This window comes from Xiphophorus hellerii, chromosome 11 (genome assembly GCF_003331165.1).
Source record: "Xiphophorus hellerii strain 12219 chromosome 11, Xiphophorus_hellerii-4.1, whole genome shotgun sequence".
NCBI classification, from domain to species: domain Eukaryota; kingdom Metazoa; phylum Chordata; class Actinopteri; order Cyprinodontiformes; family Poeciliidae; genus Xiphophorus; species Xiphophorus hellerii.
Window position 1 is genome coordinate 19921907 of NC_045682.1, and position 17436 is coordinate 19939342.

Consider the following 17436-nt stretch of genomic DNA (forward strand, 5'->3'; position numbering starts at 1 on the left):
GAGTTTCAGAAGAACTTTCCACAAGTTGGCTCATATTCTGGCAGAACTTTCTTTTCGGCATCATCTGTTCCACAACTACAAGTTTAAGGTGTATGTTTCACTTCACTTTATTTGACTTGGTGTTTCCTAAGAAATAATGAGCAGTTTTGGCTTATAATTAGAGCTGTTAGCATTCAAACGTGTTGGCAGTGAACGTGGTTAATCACGCGGTAAGGTATGTGATTAATCTGAACATTTTAAAGCCTTAATGTTACATAATGCTGATTAATTGAACTGCCTATTTTGACCTAGACTCAACATTGTGGACTCGACACACAGGGAGCGGCAAACGACAGTGAAAGGTGAATGCTGTTGCTGTTTGTGACGGCAGACGGCAACAAAAGTTGGACATTTTGCAACTTTCTTGTGTTGTGTCGCAACACATTACCTTGAAATTTCACGTCGGTCGCTCATTTTGCATTTTAATTGGTTGGAATGAGACAGAAGGAGGGACGTGCATATTTATATTTCAGACTTACAAAGTTAGGCATAGGAATTAATCACATTGCCAGTGTGTTATTAATGTGATTAAATATCTTAATCAGTTGACAGCACTGCTAATATTTCAACATTCTTCCGTATGGATACGACGATATTAATATTGCTGTTACAGCTGGGAGCTGACATATATAACCTTACTCTTATTTTTTTTTTTTTTTACACTAGCGCAACCACATTGCTGATATTGCGTCTCCCCATATGTCATGCGTTGCTATTTTTCAGACAAAATCTCGTGATTTATTCATAAAAGCTCTTCAGATATTGGGGGCGGGGGAAGTACTGTATTTCTTCAGCAGAAGTGATGGTTGCTGCTTTGACTCCATAATCATAAGCTGTTTTAAGAACCTGCTGTGTTGATTGCACTGAAAGCCATGTTGCACATACACTTTAAGTTATTTCACCCTTAGGAGCATTTCAGGTTTCATGCTCAGTGCCGACAGCGAACAGTGCTTTCTTCACATACACAGCAAAAAAATAAATAAATCAAATTCCATTAGTGCATAAAGTATTGCCACCCCTTTTTCACTTTTTGTCACATCATAACCACAAACTTCAATGTTTCATTTGGGTGTTATGTGATAGACCGACAGTTAACATCAGATAATCATTATAGTGATTTTTTTTTTAAAGGCATTTTTGTTTACAGAGACATTTTATTCCATGTTATTTATGGTTTCAGCTGTGTGTGGTTTTTTATTTCAGATTTATTAATTGGTTTTGGTTGTTTGGGGATTTTTATTTCTTAAAAAGGACAATCATGAATCACTTTCCTTACAATCTATAGTAATGATCCATTTTGTGTTGATGTATGATAGCACAGTTAATCAAGCAATCAATCAGTGAAGTTTATTTGTTTAGCATATTTCAGCAACAAGGCAGTTCAAAGTGCTTTACATCTTAAAAATACAACAATAAGAAGTCATAAAAAAACACCATACAGTCAACAATTGAGAAACCAGTAATAACCATTAAATTTTGATGTGTGAAATCATTAAAATCATCAACACACATCAAATAAATTAGTCAATTTTCCATTTACTACTTCAAAATCAAGAAGGTGGGTTTTTAGTCTTGATTTAAAGGAACTCAGTGCTTTGGCCGTTTTGCATTTTTCTGGAAGTTGGTTCCAGATTTGTAGTGCATAGAAGCTGAATGCTGCTACTCTATGTTTGGTTCTGGTTCTGGGGATTCAGAGCAGACCAAAACCAGAAGACCTGAGAGGTCTGAAAGGTTGATACAACAACAGATTTGTACGGAGCAGATGCTAAGCTGTTCAGTGATTTATAAAGTATCAACAGTATTTTAAAGTCTATTCTGGGAACAGGCGTGATGTGCTCTATCTTCCTAACTAATCTTGTTTTCTGTAATAACCCGAGCTTGTGAGAGCATATGGATATTAAATAAGAGGGGTCCTAAGAGTGAGCCTTGGGGTACCCCACATGTCACATCTGTCGACTTCCATGACAAGTTACCTATTAAAACATAGAAATTCCTGTTCTTTATGTAAGATTCCAACCAATTGAGTACTGGGTCGGAGAGTCCTGCCCAATTCTCCAGTGGTTTCAATGACGTATCATGGTCAACAGTGTCAAAAGCTGCGCTGAGGTCCAACAGTGCAGAGCACTTGTGGTTTTTCCACAGTCTGTATTCAAGTGGATGTCATTGAACACTTTGACGAGTCTCAGCGCTATGGTGAGTATAGAAACCATGCAAAGTTGATTCCTCTGTAAGCATCAACTTTCCATGCTTGTGGTGCTAACAGCAATGTGTCTGAACCACTGTAGTCCTGGGTAGCATTAGAAACAGAATAATATCCTATTCAGTCGCTTATAGTTGCAAAAATAATACAATGAATTATTTCTGTCATCACTTTGTTATGCATTCCTTTATTTCCGAAACACTGCCATAACATGAACCTATCATAGCTTATTAAAGTAGAAAGCACCGGTTAAATCAATAAAGACAAAGTGATCACCGTGTGAAGTATACCTTCTCGGTGATGAGAGTATACAAACGAGTCTGTTGAAGCAGATTTTTTATGAACATCAAAGTAACAAGGCCACAAATTAATATTTATGTTACCCTGATGCAGCAATAAATTTCTGCCAGCAATGACTTTCACAGACCTTCCTATCCTTCCGTACAGTAAGTGCGCACAGTCCCACATGCACAGAGAGAGCCTCTGAGGTTAAGCTCTGTTATCTCCCTGGACGAGGGTCACTCTATTTCAGCTGTGAATACAAGAGCTGCGTGAGTTCCAGCAGAGAGAACAGGTACAGTCACCTACACACATGTGCTACTCAAATGTTAGAGCAAAGACCTGATAACAACATGACTGTATTTCATGCTGGTCTGTACAGTAAGAGTCTCTTCCTTGGGTATGCTGAAAGCTTGAAGTGGCTCCAACTGAAGGCAGCCTGACCTATATTTTGCCTATTTGGGCTTGTGTGATCTCTTGCAGGACTAATAGACACATATAGAACAGTCTACAGGTGCTATGTTTATTAAAACCTAAAACAAGACCAGAAAATCTACCATATAACTTACAATACATGTGCAATATACAAAATGTATGCATCAAAGGAAGCATAAATACTTAAAGACTTAATGTTTCATACAATTTACCCTAATTTGTTCGCTGATCGACCCGGTAGAAAGTATACCAGACAAAATCCAAGTGAAATGGAGAACACCTTTGCTTATCCAGTCCATGTGTGTTTTGTAGATTCCTATAGTCTATAATAGAGTCTTATGATTGTGTCGCTCTAGGGATTTTGTAGGGAGGAGTCAGGAATGCTTTTAAGCACTAGCCTATCTGCCTAACCGAAGCGAGAGGCCATTTTGTTGGATGGTACAATAGAATGGACCTCATACTCTGGTCAGAGAGTATGAGGACTCAAGTATTTTCTAAGTTCAGATTCTTGACAGGTGGAACTTTGTTCTTTTAAACTCTTAGTGGCCATCACAAATGAAGAAGTCTTCAAATGAAAACTGTACATTTTAAACTCAGTAAATTCCTTTTGTGTTTCTTCTGCTTGTATCAAATATGGTTTTGATGACCTAATGAGGCACACTGCTGCTGCAAGTACTCAGACTATCAGAACAATGTTTTTTGTTCCTTTCAACATGCAGATTGACCCTTGAACCTTCATGCGCACTGCAGAATTTCTCTGTCACACTTAATGACATTTGCATAATTGAAAAGCTCATCGTCTTTGCCTCCTGCCACCTCCTTTTTTGTTCTCGGAGCTAGCCAGCAGAGCTATAATCTCCTCATTGGCTCTGCTGAAAATAAATCTTAAACTATTGTCCTTATTCAAGGTTACATTATAAATATCAGAAGTCTCTATCAAGGTTTAATTCTCCATTTTTGGAAAACCTACAGTCTGAAGGCACAGTGGCTGTTATCAGCATTGTCACCAGCTCTGAAGCACAATGACAGAACAAAAAAGGAAAAAAGAACATTTCCTGTTGAATAAAGAAAGAATTAAATTTCCCTCATTTTTATTCCTCTCCCAGCGTAGCTCAGATATTTCTGTTTTCTTTTTCGTTTGATTTTTCTCTTTGACATTGACCCAGTGTGCTGATCTATGGGATGTTGTAAGCTGCAAATGTTGCCTCCCCTCTGAGTTTACACCCAACTCTGAAAATTGAGCCCAGGTAGGGGTTAAACCTGAATATACATAAGATGGATAGTGATAACAAATCAATCAAAAGCATCCCCAGCCTCTCTCTGCTATTGATGTCATTTCATTAGTTTCTTGTCTCCAGTGTCATGTGAAGTTACAGATTGGTTTTCTTGAGATGCCTGAAAAGTCAAAGAGTGTTGCATTAAATTAACTTTGCTCAACTTTTTAGACAAGCTCTATAGTTATATTATGTTTATTTTCGAGTGACTCATGACATGTCTATCCTTACAAAAACAAGAAGACACATTAAAATACAGTGAGCTGTCATGTCATTAGCACCATGACATGGTGGTGAACTTGACCTGTTACGTCATGGACTTCACTAGATCCTGGAGGGTGTGGTGTGGAATTTGGCACCAAGAAGCTAGCTAGCAGCAGATTCTTTAACTTATTCAAGTTGTGAGGTGGGGCCTCCACAAATTTGACTTGTTTTTCCAGCACATCCCACAGATACAGTCCATCTGGAAATTTGTCTTAAACAAAAAAATTTAAACTCAAAATTCTGCCACAAATGTGACAATGTGAAAAACCAAGACATAACATTTTTTGTAGGTATTCACAGTATTTGTTTAATACGTTGTTGATCCACCTTTGACAGCAATTCGAGCCTCAAGTCTTTTTGAACATGATGCCACCAGCTCACGTGTCTTTGGGCAGTTTGACCCATTCTTCTTTGCAGTTCTTCTCAAGCTCTGTCAGGTTGCATGGAGACATTCAACAGCCATTTTTTAGACCTTTCCAGAGATGTTCAATCAAATTTAAGTTCGGGCTCTGGTTGGACCACTCCAGGAAATTCAAAGAGTGATTCTGAAGCTTCTCTTTTGAGGTCTTGGCCATGTGCTTTGGGTCGTTGTGCTATTGAACTCTGAGATCCTGATCAGGTTTTCATCTAGGGTGTCTCTGGAAATTGATGGAATCATCTTCCCCTTTATCATTGACTAGTGTGGCAGTCTCTACCAGAGAGTCCTTCAGGTGCCTTTTGCTAAACTCCAAACAGGCTGCCATGTTCTTATTATTAAGGAATGGCTGCTCTACCATCCAGGCCTGATTGGTGGATTGCTGAAGAGACGGTTGTCCTTCTAGAAGGATCTCCTCTCTCCACAGAGAAACCCTGGAGTTCTGACAGAATGATCACTGGGTTTTTGGTCAGCTCTCTGAGTAAGGCCCTCCCTCTCATTGCTCAGTTTTGATGGTCGGCCAGCTTTAGAAAGAGTCCTGCTGGTTCCAAGCTTTTTCCATTGACCAATGATGGAGGCCAGTGAGCTCATTGGACAGCCTTTGCTTAATACTTTGTTAATAAACCTCAAAATTCAGTTTCCACTGATCATCTTCATGTCTCTGCAGCTTAAATGGAGTCCACCTGTGGTAAATTCAGTTATTGGGCTTGATTTGGAAAGGTTTATATAAGCTCATTGGAACTTCTTTCAATACTTATGTGAATCTGATGTTTTTGGTTTTCTATTTTTAATAAACTTGCAAGACACTAAAACAAAAGTTTCCACATTTGTGTGTAGAATTTTGAGAAAAACAATATTAATTTAATATAGTTGAGAATAACAACAAAATGTGGAAAAAGTGAAGCGCTGTGAGTATTTTCTGGATGCATTGCAAGTTGAATATATGGACATTGTAGCTGTGGTAACAATATAAATTTCTGCTATAGCATCAGAAACAAATACAGAAAGTTTGCGCTCTCACTCTGATTCCTTATCCATTATGTAAATAGTTGTCTGCAGCATTTTGTCTCTTAGGTTGTCATGTCTTCCTGAGGAAGCTTTGTTCTGCTCACTGACGGAGTGGGAGCCTGTGGTGGTTGCTGCTTTGTACAGTCGCTGTGGTAAACAGAACAGCATGCTGTGAGGCCCATCTGCTCTCTGGGGTGATGATGGGAAAAGGATAGGTTAGCAGGGAGAACATGCAAACCCCGTGCAGAAAGACCCCGAGCTGGGAATCGAACCCAGGACCTTCTTGCTGCAAGGCAACAGTGCTACCAATTGCGCCACTGTCCAAATTTATTTAATCAGGTAAAAACAGATTTATTTATAAAGATATAGTAGCACTATGTATTTGTTTATTGGAAAACATTCATGCTCTTTCTGTATGGTACGCCTCAACAACTTTATGTAAGACCAAATGAAACATGTCCAGTGCTGAAAGTGATGGTTTCTGAGGCGCTCAGAGTGTTGTCCAGCTCTGGGATTTGAAAAAGCCTTCAAAGAGAGGTTTAAAGCAGGACAGCTAGTCAACTGAAGGGCTCTGAACTCTGGCTCTCTGGATATTTTCACTGGCTGGGATCTCACTCTGCCTGCGCTGATGGAGAAGTGCTGCCTTAGGATTGCCAGTGGCTGTGTTATTATCCAGCGTCAGTCTCTTACCTACACTGAACTTTCACTTCAACCTGCTGGAGGCCACATGTAATGAGATCAAGCTAAAAGCACTAATGGCAGCTCTCCAGGGGATGGTTTATATATATATATGTGTGTGTGTGTGTGTGTTTTGTCTCCTGTGTCCTTGTCTAAATATTTGGACTGAAGCCCTTATTGTGTCAAGATGGAGACAAACTTGCATGGTTGTCAATCTCTATTGAAGATGTAATGCAATGTTCAGCTCTTTCAGCTTTGTGGGTCACCCTTAATAAGCTTATCCTTTAAGCCAGTAGGAGATTTGAAGAAAAGCATTGTCCTGATTGTCAGATAAGATGCCAAATCCGTCCTGTGGGGGATGATAACCGTCACTGTCACTGCGGCTCTTCATGCAGTGGCGTTGGATCAAATCAAATCATTACGGCTTATTCTGAGACACATGCCCATTATGTGTGAACATGTTGATGCCGCTCTGTGTTTCACAGTGGCCTCTGGATTTACCAAAGGGAATATGTGATTCAAGGGCGCTCTGCGATAGGTTTTTGTACGATATATCAAATCACCCATTGTCATCACAATTGGAGCAACTTCCTTGGACGTAATATTATTTCAGGATTTTCATTTTCAATGTAACTGTTCAACTAGTTGGACTTGAACGGCCCTTCTTGCAAAACCATGATGTGTAGCTCAAAGATCAAGAGTGTTTTCACACCTGATAGTCCGGTAGACTCGGTTCGAACGGGGAGCAAAATTGGAGCATTTGTTGCATTTTTAGCTGCTTACATACTGCAGCTTTTAATAGTGGGATACATTGCGACCGGTTTCGGGACCATGCCTGAGCCCAATGTATGGGCTAGTCAAACCTGAGATGACACATTCACTTCTCAATAACAGATTTTCAAAAGCACTAATGGCTCACCATTAGTGCAAACAAAGAAACTGGATTTTGACTTTTTGCAAAAATATATTTCTAAAACATTATCTCTTGTCATCATTTTAAACCCAATATCGCGTATCATCTTGTGCTGGACGTTCTGCCACACCCTTTGACCTGACCTGTCAAAGGGTGTGCTGCTGAGGAAGGATCTCAGCAGCGTACTCATGTCAGTTCCTCTGTAAATCTCTGAATCTTCGTGTTTGTGCGTGTCTCTGTGATCATACATATGTAGCATAGGCACTGATGCTTCATACACTGGTCCCTCAGACTTTCCACACTGTCATTCTTTCCTCTGTGCTCGAGCTCTTCTGACAGCACATTCACACCTCAGTATCAGTAACTTCATGCTTCCACCCACTCCCGCTGCATCTCTTACGGGCGACTCGTGTGTCTGTGTTGTTCCTACTTCCAAAGGCCTGTCTGTAGCAGGAGCCCCCTGATGCTGTTTGACAAGTCTAGGCCAGCATGTCTTTGAAAATGGTTTAATGGGTTTTTTTCTCTCTTTCTGCTTGCCTTGCATTAAAAGAACATGCTCCTTTGAAGTGTCACTCCTCTAAGAGAGGACAGCAAAGAGAGGGATAGGGGACCAGCTTCACGACTGACTCTTTTCCATAGCTCTCTCTACATCTGCTGAGTAAAGACAGGCAACATATTTGCTCTTACTGGTCACCATCCAGCCTTGTGCTGGATCTCTCTCCTGACAGCCCCCACTATCAGCTCATGAAAAATTAAGTGGCTGTACTTAAAGTGTCAGCCACTTTAAGCCCAGACCCATTCCAGCTGCCAGTCAATGCTGGCCAGTGGGTTGTAAGTGTTTGAAGAAGCTTTTATCGTGGTTGTCCAGCCCCGTCGCAGTCAAACGGGCTTCAAACCAGCCTGCTGTCGTTTACGCCGCTCAAGCTCAGTGACGAAAGCTCAGGATAGTTTGAGTCCTTCTGGATGGGAAAGAGATTGTTTTTTTCCCCAAAATTTACTCCTGCTAACGGAAACACAAAGCAGTGTGATTGTTGCCAGTGCAACTTCAATACTTTGTCCTTTTTCTTTATATCCAGCCCGTTGGGAGGGCAACGCATAATATTGGTGTGAAATGAATTCTTCAATATAGAACAGACTTTTAGTTATAATAGGGGTTATTACACAACAAATATTGTTGTAAAAAATTAAAACCCTTTTTTAAATTTTATTAGGGATCCAATTAGAGTTTATATAAATTCCATCTTCTGTCTTAAATTTATCACCTCGGATAGCAGTGTGGTCTGCTGTCAATTTACATTTTGACTCTTCAAACCTGAGCCGTGTTTTTGTTGGATGCACAATATATCATCACTAATATCGGTATCGGTCAATAGTAGTTTTTTTAAAAACATATCGGTATTAAGGTAAGGTAAAGTACCTTTATTTATATAGGACATTTTCAGCAACAAGAGAATTCAAAGTCCTTTACATGAGTTAGAGGAAATGCAAACAAAATAACAAAAGAAAAGCAAGAGAAAAATATAAAAAGTTTACTAAAAGTAAAAGTATAGAACTATATATTGGTTCTCCATGTTTAACAAGAATAATAATTTAGAAACTAGTAGAGATTTCTCTGGATTCTTGATCTGATAAAACCAGATGTTGGTTCTCCATATTTGATTCTATAAAGTAGATGGTCCTAAATGTTGATCTAAGGTAATGAGTAGTTTCTTTAGATGAGTTTCTCTTGGTTCTACATTTGTTCTAGTTCCTGCTCTGGGTTGAGTGAGATCCTCTGGATCTTTTTGTTCTAACTAGTTCTATAATAATATAAAAAGTCCTACAAAAAAATTGGGCCAATATTTGTTTCCGAATTTTTGCCATTTGTTTCTGGAGGGGCAGGGAGAAAGTTGGTCATGTGGTTTTTGTTTGATCATGTGACGGTGACTTGCATCCAGGATTGAAGGGAGTTTAATAGAAGTAGTGGTGAAGTCAGCGAGTAATTTATTTATTTTGAATGTGTCGGAAGGCTAGTGAAATTTTTAATACAAAATCTAAGTACATACTGGTTAACGGCCATAACAGCAATATTTATATGGGATATTGATATCTGCCAAAATTTTATTATCAAAGCATCCTGAGTTTTCAAGTTTGTCTGGATTTGTATTAAAGAACCGGAAATCTCACAAAATTATTCACTCATTGGTTTCTCATTTTACACCATCTTCCTGCCACAAACTGCAATGTAGTTTATTGGGATTTGAATGGACCAAATCCCAATAAAGACAAAATAGTGTAAAATGTGTGGACTAAGTCTGCATTCTTTTTTATCCTACATAAAATCCATTAAATCCAACTACCTAATATAAAAGTTAAAGAACACTCGTATTACCTAAACCACATAAATTCAGCTTCTTCATTTTTGAGTCAGGCTAAAATCTATTTTCACTTTAAAGTGAGTGGTAACATAATAATTATAACTGGTGAAGGAGAAATGACAGATTCTTAAAGTCTCTCTAATCGTCATGTTGTTAAAGTGGAACTTCACAGAACGTAGATAAAACTGCAGAAGCTTCATCCTTAAAAAAGATTATGAACTCAGTGGCTTTATTTTTATGTTTGAGATATCATTTATTTTACAAATCTAACGGCTCTGTTCTTTAATCTTGAAGCTTCCCCTGAGGATTTTTTTTTCTCCTTTAATCATCCATCCAAAGAAAATCCTCAATGTGTGACAAGCGCTATAAATAGCTGCTAAACTTGGAAAATGAGCTCATGATGAGCACTTGAGGTTAGCAAAAGCGGTGCTACTTCATGGCATGAAATGAGAGAAAGTCTTAAAAGGCCAAGAGAGAAGGAATATCTGAAAGCTCATATTTGCACGAGTTGAGTCAGAACTGGAAAATCCTCTTTATTTGCTTTTCATCAGATGCAAAAAAGAAAAATTCTATTATCCCTTTCCTCCATTTCCGTCTTTTTAGAGCACAGTAGACTACTTCCTCTGAGCAATTTGTCCATGTAGGAGTTATTTCCACTCAATTCTCTGATATTTGATTACTATCAACCCAGTGGTGATGTAGCTTTCCGTAGCTCAATGAAGCTGTGTGGAATAACAAGGGCTAATGTTCATACAGTGGCTTCCATGTTACATTTGAAAAGGACTTTGTTGTGACTATTGTATATAATTAGTACATTTTCCAGCTGATTTTGTGTGTGAAATATTTTGCTTCTCTTGTCACATGACAATAGAGCAAAAATTTAGCTGGAGAAAGGAGACTTTCCGATATTCAAAACCCGTAATAGTATTATTTTTTTGGTTCAAATAAAAATCTGTAAAGTTGGTGAGAATTTATATGTAGCCCCTTTTATTCTCAGACCTTTCAAAAACAATCTGGTGCAGTCTAATGCGGATACAAATCCCTTCAAAGGGCCCTGGCTAGATAGATGATACTGGAGTGTGTGTAATTTAATCTCAGTCTAATTCCAGGTGATCTATGAAGGTATCAGAGGTTTGTTGTAGAACATTAGTGTGGTGGCCCAGAAGGGTCAAGAAAATACTAAAGCCACAACACAACAGCGAAAGAACACAACAAAAGACGTTATGCTAAAACAAAAATTAGGTAAAACGGAAGTATTGCCACAATGAAATTTTTGCTATGGAAATTATGTCAAAATGAAAATTATGCTAAAACGAAAGTTATGATAGAACAGAGCTTATGCTAAAACAAATATTAGCCTAAACTAAAATGGAAGTCATGCTAAAATGGAATTTATGCTAAAATATCATTTTTGCTAAAATTGAAGTTATGTTATACAAGTTATGTCAAAATAAAAATTATGCCAAAACAGAAGTTATGTTAAAATGGAGTTTATGCTAAAACAAAAATTAGCCTATCCTAAATCAGAAGTTATGCTAAAATATAGTTTTTGCTAAAATGGAAGTTATGTTAAAAGTTAAATTATGCCACAAAAAAAGTTATGCTAACATGTTAGCATAACTTTTGTTGTGTTTTTTCTTCCTTTTTTTGTTACCATGTTATGGATTGTGCTGTTATGTTGTGGCTTTTGCATTTGTTGGCCCTTCTGAGCCACCGTACAGAGAACAAACTACCTCATGAACACAGCAGACAGTTCAGATAGGAAGAAGTAAAATGTAAGAGTTTTAAGCAGGATTAGGTTATAAAACAATATCCCTTCTTCATATTTCTCACAGACCTATCACATAAAATCCAAAAAAGATCCTATTTGATGAGATTTGATTTATGTTGCCGCGTTATAACTTGTAGTTTTCAGATTATGATGGGATGCTTACATTTCTTCTCATGTTAGATCAGTGTTACATGGTGCATAAGTTAAGTTGATGCAGATGTAATGTTTCATTCACATTTGGGGAAGAGAACTGTGAGCCTCAGCTTTATACAGCGATTTAAACCGTGGAGAAACAGCCTTGGATTGGAGGCAAAGCCAGATGCTGCTGCATGAAATTTGAATTAGAAATCAGTTTGTGTGTACTAGTGACAGAAACAAGGACTCACTGTTGTTGCTGGTCCAAAAATAACACCCAAAATAACAGACTGTTTGTCAGGAAAAACAGTATCGTACATCTTGGATCACAACTGGCCTGTATGTGTGTTTAGACAGGCATTGACACGGAGCAGATCGGATGAAGTTTTTATTTCCACCAGAGGAAATATAATCTACAGTATTCACAAGAGAGTAGCAATATAAGATTGATTATGTTGATTTATTCAACTGTATTAAAAGTTTTACCTGTTTGAACTTGTAGGATTCTTCTGCTACCTTATATACATTTTTCTGATTAGCAGACTGTTAATACTGCAGGACGCCATGGAAAAAGCACAGAGACTCCAAATCATTGGCATTTCAGTAGATTTTCTGTCAATGAATACAAAGTGGCTTCAGATTAACAGCTTGCTAACACGCTGTTTTTTTTAACGGCAATGTGAATATGCCATCAGTACCTTTAAACTGCGAGTGCCTTGGAGATAAAATGCTTCTCCAGTTCCTATTTAGGCTGCAAAGCAAAATGAATCAATTTGCAGATGTATTATTCATAAAACTCTTCGTCTGAATATGTATAGAGGAGTTGCTGATGTGAGAAACATCGCTGACAAGATGTTAATTTTATAGATGAACACCTCTCAGATGCTTATAATTTCTCACTGAACTCCTGCTTAGCGGAGCATGAACGTGAGTCGGAGGCAACGTGTTTGCAGACCTAAAGGAATTCCCTCTTTTCCTCGCCGACTGATTTTTTTCATTTCTTTTTTTCCTGGACTGTATTTCCGTTTTTGAATGATGATCAGAGCCGCCTGGCAATACACCAATGTACTGGCAAGGGACTGATATTGTTCTCTCTGTGCACTGGTTGGATTTCACGGTGCGGTTAAACAAGCTGATACATTATTGAGTTTTAATCTAGGCCTGGATCAGATAGAATCTGATCGCGTTCCTTCTGTTTTATTGTTTTATTTGTTCTCAGAATTAAAACAGCTGGGAGTAAATTGTCTTTTTTTGTTTGTTTTTTTTGTTGCTTTTTTTCTTATTAGCTTCATACGTTTTCAGCTGTCTTATGTCACTTTAATTCATGCAGACGCAAAATAAAAATGAAATCATTGTGTCTGATCTTCTTCACATCTGCAATAGTAAAAAAAAAATCCCTCTAAGAAATTCAACAAACTGAAAAATTGATGCTGCACTAATATTATTTAGGGAAGCACTTCCAGATAAGATCGCAGAGACCTATTTCTCTGGCCTAAAATGTGAATAACTTGTTTTGTGGGTTTTTGTCAGTAAATGCCTTTGGAGAAAATGCCAGAAGACTCTATGAGAGCAAGTGATACACAATCATAACAGTATGAACCTGAACTGTTTATACAACAAGCATATTTTTATGACCTTCTTTCACCTGATGTTAGCTTAAAAGCACTTTAAAGCTTTCCTTTGATAGCTTGGCTGGAGTATTCATAAGTGGAGTCATTTGTATGCTCCCCTTCTGTTTTTTTATGGCCAGCTTTCTTCCTGCCTCTGGATTGCAAGGTGTCCTTTTTATTTCAACTCCACCTGTTTAAGATGAAGAAGAACACATCCAGAGTCCAGAAACCCTGGGCTGACTTACTAAGTCAATAACCAGCATCGTGGCACTGTGGGTGAATGGCAAAGTGTGGAGGCAGAAGGTAGGAGGCAGGCACGGGAAAATAAACAATTTTTCAAAAAAGAAAAGAAATAGAAAAATTCCAAATCTGACAAAGAAGGATTTACAGTAGGATTTACTGAAATGCTAGACAGGTGAGTTAATGAGCGGAGAAGAGATAGATGGGGAATGAATGGACCTGCAATAACCGAGGGAAGATAATTAATTACCACAGACATTATAGAGATGATTATTATTATTACTATCTACAAGCCCTTTTGCTTGGACAAAAACTAACATGGAGGACTAAACCCAAATCCACAAATAAAATAAACAATAAAAACTAAGGAAATACTCAGAACAATATGGCAGGATAATAATTAACAACCCAGGAATGAACAGAAGGAAAGCGAAGAGTGTTGGATCCCCAAATTAAGAAAAACAAAACCCAGAGGTCATGGAATATTAATTTTCAAATTTTCTTTTCTTCTTCTTACTGTTGAAATGTTCTCTTTTTATGCTTCTTCAAGTACAATTAACATAATTTTTATTTAAAGGGGCAGTATTATGTAAAACCTACTTTTTTGAGCTTTACATCATGTTATAAAGTTATTCCTTTAACAAGAAAGTACGTGAAGTGTTGCCTTGAAACTTTCATGCATGTTTGAGAAATCATTTTATCTCCCATGGCAACCATTCAGGTGTGCAAAACACCTAAGTGGACCTAGCACCGCCTTTGAGACGTAGCTCCTCCTCTGATATGCAGTTTCCAAGCTTCCAAGTTTCCACCTCACAGCGCAGCCCTCCAATGCAACACCACCACTCAGCTCCTTCAGACTAGCCAGCAGGAATTAACAAACACCTGGTGGAACTGAGCTCAGTATACGAATTACTTCTCAGTGCAACATTGGTAAAAACGTTGTTAAAGGGTTAATAGTGGAGCAATGTTGTAATGACTTCCTGAGGGTGGAGTTTCTTAAAGAGACAGAGGCCCAATTTCAAGGTGTTAAATATTTGATACGTAAATCATTTTTATAAGAACTGACGTTAACATAGTTACTTGATTGTGGTATAAAATGGCAATATGTGCCTGAAAAATAGATAATACTGCCCCTTTAAACTCACTTAGATTAAAAAAACAGATATTTTCTAGCTATGGAGCGGCCCTAATCATACACATGACAAGTACCAGAAGAAAGTCAGTAAACTGAGGAAAAACTAGATGTTGTGTATGAAACACACTACGCATAATTGATAGTTTTCTAAGAGTTTGGATCAAAAATCATGGGGGATTTAAAGTGATTAAACATGTTGTTTGTGACTGTGTTTACAGTAAAATCTGAAGCGAAAGAGTTCTTTTTTTGTCAGAATTGATGAGCAGATGGGAGACGGTTTCTTTGGGGAACCCGCTGCGAGGGGCCAAGCTCTCCCGTCGGCCCGTCCTCCCAATGGTGCCAGCTCTCTTCCACTGTGTGCCGATAAGGTGGCATTCCCATCCTGGGCTTTCCCCATCAGCACAGGGCAGAAAAACAGAAAGAGCCATCTGCGATTTACCCAGACGCTGGGCCTCATCTGGCCCTCTCAGCAGGCTGAAAGAGTCAAACTGAATCTGGCGTAAACATCTCAAACCCGAGTGCATCCCACAATGCAAAGGGACAGTAATAACTGAAATACTGACACATTTTTCACCTCAACCACCCTGACATCGTTTCCGCTAAATGAGACGGTTTCCTGGAATAACTACGGCATCTCCACCCTCACCTGCTGTCTGCAAAAGTTAGAATCAGTTTGGAAAAGTCAAAACCACCATACTTCTTCTTCTCCATCTTTATTTCTGATATCTCTCAGCTGGACTTTAGGCTCTGGTATGAGCATCCTGCTTGTGGTGCTTCTATGATGTGCTGGCACCCTCTGCTGCCAGCTGGAGAGAATGCCTTTTGCTCTCCCTTTTTCTTTTTTTGGAGCGAGCTCATTAAACGAGTGCTGCTCTCCTCCTGCAGCTGTACCGCAACCATACGATGCACAAATTGCGATGCCTGGAGTGGCCCCTCTTTCTGTTTTACACGCCGCCTCACAGCAGAGTTAATGTGTTTTATAGGTCCACAGGGCAAAAACAGTCGGTGGTGTAAAGAAAAAGGGTAACTGTTGCTGTATCTGGTGTAAGCGATGCACATTTTACACAAAGGGTCATTTCTTTTAGAGCAACACAGTTGAGGAAACGTATTTTTATTTAGCAGCTTGGTTTTAAGCCCCGTAGCCAATCAGATTTTTCCGTACCCCTTATTTAATTTTGGCCCGCTCTGACAGACAGCCTCGCACGCGATCTCTGCCTCGCTTCCCTATTACAGTCCATCTTAGAGCCAATTTGCTGTGATATTTCGAAATGCAGAGGAACCAGCTGACAATAATGAAGCCAAAATAAGTCGAGCTTATTATACGGTGTAGCAGGCGACCCATCCTGGGTTTTCTCCACGCAACAGTCATTTCTCAGGTAAAAATATGCCAATCTTCGTGGATTGACTTGCTGGAATACATCCTTGTTAGTGCAGCAGGGTGAGGCACGGTGTGGGTGTGTGTGTGTCGGGGTGTGCGGGTGGGCGTGTGTATGTGTGTGTGTGCTGCTGAAGATTCCCGTAGCTCATGTGTCCGAATGTCACACTAAGAGCTAACACAATATAATAAGCAAAAGAAAAAAAGTTTGGTGGGAAACCTTTTTACAACTTTATTATTGACACAAGGCTTTAAATTAAGAGGTCATTTCAAAGTTTTAACATTTTTTAGGTCAGACAAAGTTTTAACCTATTAAGAGATATATGTGTTAAAAAAAATTCTAAATGTGTCCAACTAATGGACTAAATGGATTAATGATTAGTTGAACATGTTGGCCTAAATACATTGTAATTGTCCTATTGTCTAAAAAATGTCCACAGTATGTGAAAACTCATAATTACTTTCAAATTATTTGTAAAATATACAAGTACGGCTTTTTCAAGTCAATTACCAAAATAAGTCAAATGTTTGAGAATTTCCTAGTTTCATGAGAAGCGCCTGTGCATGCAGTTGATGCTTAAATCCTCAACATGCACTCGCTTTACTCTGTGCTGAGTTAAAGACAGACGAGAAAATCACACATCGTCCTTTCACTCAGAAGGGTTAGGAACAGTGTTGGTTATATTTGAAATACGGACTCGTCTTTGCACAGAATGTGAGGTTTCCAGAGGTCAACTATGGTAGTTCCAGGAGGATCTTTCTTTATTCCTTTTTACTGTGCTTTGGATCACTTTGGTAGCGCTTCCCCCCCACCCCTAGGCTGCCGTTAACCTCGATTCAAGAGTCTTTGAGTTGACCTGCATTACGAACTGCAGTGGAAATGGTTCTTTGATGTCTTTATGCCTCTTCTGGTCCTTCTCAATTTTCCTCTAGCTGTACAGTGTATGCCGACAAAAGGTGGCCTGAGAGTCAGCAGTCGTGCTCAGCAGATCTGTTAGCATTCTTTCACTTAATATCGTCATTACCCAGCATCCTTTGACGCATCTTTCCCATCAGTGCTGCACATTCAGTTCATATGTTGTTATCAATATCTGTGCCAATCAGAAAGGAGGGAACCAACCTTGAGAAATTCACGTTTATGCTTGTTGCAGCGTACAGTGTTTGAAAGGTTTACCTGAACTACGACCGTCTGGATCATAATACAGCAGAATAGTCCAACAGTAGTTGTTCTATTTCTGGTCATTCGATGGTTGTGAATGTAAAATTGACGTGTTACATGGGTTGAAATGTGAAGAAATGAACTTGTGG

At 38.8% G+C, this 17436-nt stretch overlaps 1 protein-coding gene across 14 annotated transcripts in view; it reads left to right on the top strand.

Annotated features, from left to right (window-relative positions):
* Positions 1 to 17436, top strand: part of auts2a (activator of transcription and developmental regulator AUTS2 a) — a 353173-nt gene that overhangs the window by 75157 nt on the left and 260580 nt on the right. The gene's annotated exons all lie outside the window — the stretch shown is intronic.